The 2,137-nt window shown below is 32.4% G+C and overlaps 1 protein-coding gene across 1 annotated transcript in view; it reads left to right on the forward strand.

Annotated features, from left to right (window-relative positions):
• LOC106466773 (DDB1- and CUL4-associated factor 15-like) overlaps positions 1-2,137 on the forward strand; it is a 56,851-nt gene that overhangs the window by 25,766 nt on the left and 28,948 nt on the right. The gene's annotated exons all lie outside the window — the stretch shown is intronic.

The following is a 2,137-nucleotide window of genomic DNA, read 5'->3' on the forward strand; positions in this document are numbered from 1 at the left end:
GCATGTTTTACTACACATGATTAATTTGATCTTATCCCATAGGAGGCTGTGATTATAGTTAACAGCATGTTTTACTACACATGATTAATTTGATCTTATCCCATTGGAGGCTGTGATTATAGTTAACAGCATTTTTTACTACACATGATTAATTTGATCACATCCCATATGAAGTTGTAGTTATACTTAACAGCATGTTTTATTACACATGATTAATTTGATCTTATCCCATAGGAGGCTGTGAGTATAGTTAACAGCATTTTTTACTACACATGATTAATTTGATCACATCCCATATGAAGGTGTAGTTATAGTTAACAGCATGTTTTATTACACATGATGAAATTAATTTGATCTTATCCCATAGGAGGCTGTGGTTATAGTTAACAGAATGTTTTACTACACATCATAAAGTGCAGTTTTTGATTTTAACTGCACATTTGTGTATGTTCAAAGGACACTTTATTTTCTAAATTGTCTGACAAACATAGACACTGTTGCATTATTACACTGTTTTACTATATTAATGAAACAGTCCCCAAGTCAGTAGTTATAGAAGGAACCTATAATAATAATACATCTTGTTACTTTTTTAGTGTTGCTAATGAAACAATCCCTAGGTCAGTAGTTATAGAAGGAACTTGTAATAATACATCTTGTTACAATGAATCAGCCTCCAGATTATGTACTATCAATGTCAAGACTTTACACTTGAGTCAGTTGAGTGGTGTAATACTAATGTTATGCACTGTCACTGTCAGACTGAACATTTCAACAAACTGTGCATCTTAACATACAGCCTGTCTTGTCTTTGTTAAAAAACATGTGAATACTTTTTATTGTATTACAAGTTACATTTTCAAGTATTCGATCACACCAGTGATTGAAACACCGTACCTGTTCTAAAAACATTTTACTGTAAAAGCTGTAACTTGTAATAAAATATACTTAATTAGTAAGTAAACTCAAAATGAAACTATTAATATATGAGAAATGTTTTACAATTTCATATTTTATTGTACACAAAAGTTATTGTTGGAATGCATTGTCTAAGTCTATGAAACTTAGAACCCTCAACTAAGTCTATTTCTAAACAAACAATGAAACTTAGAACTCTCAACTAAGTCTATTTCTAAGAACTATTTCCTTTCTATATGGTTTTTCGCTAGCTTGCCTCATTAAAAAAAATGAGCGCATGCTCTGTGATTTCTAGTTGTAATATAAGGAACCACTTTTTTTATGCGTTTTTTTACTAGCTTGCCTCATTAAAAAGATATGCAAACTCTTGTACACATGCATATGGATAAGATAAGTAATACCCAGGTGCACACCTTCAGGGTACACTTAGTATGCGTGCAAAATTTCAGGTTTCTGGGTTCTTTCCTGTTGGAGCTATGATGGTCACACACAGACAAACAGACATGCCCTTTTATTATTATGGACTAGTGATAGTACCCTGCATTGCTCGGGTTATTAGGTTGATATATTTTAGATGACTATGTCATTTTGTGTATTCTGAACCCATTTTAGCATAAAAGTATAACCTATATACTTATGTTGCTAATCAACATGTCATAAAAGCCATTGTTATCAAAACACACCGGATTTTATATATATTAGAAGTTGTTATATAAGGAACCACATCTTTTATACGTGGTTTTTCGGTTGCTTGCATCATTGAAAAGATGTGCATGCATGCATGCACGTGTGTGTGTGTGTGTATGTCTGTGATTTCTATTTGTGATATAAGGAATTACTTCTTTTGTATGTGGTTTTTCGCTATCTTGCTTCGTAAAAAAGATGCACACGCGCATGTGGATAAGTAATAATACCCAAATGCACACCCTTAGGGTCCACTTAGTATGGGTGCAAAATTTCAGGTTTCTAGGTTATTTCCTCTTGGAGCTATGGTGGTTAAATGCACACATACACACAGACATGCCCTTTTATTATATTGATAATAAGATAATGGTACATTACTAGCAAAGATCAAGTGGTCAAGCATGTTTTGATCAGAGAAAAACTTTGTGAAAAGTCAGGTAACTCCATTCTGTCCAAGGAATGGGAATCATGTTTACATATAGATACTAGAAATTTTTATATAGGTACAACAGATCTTTATATATAAATACTAAAG

This window comes from Limulus polyphemus, unplaced genomic scaffold, assembly GCF_000517525.1.
Source record: "Limulus polyphemus unplaced genomic scaffold, Limulus_polyphemus-2.1.2 Scaffold2378, whole genome shotgun sequence".
Classification (NCBI taxonomy): Eukaryota; Metazoa; Arthropoda; class Merostomata; order Xiphosura; family Limulidae; genus Limulus; species Limulus polyphemus.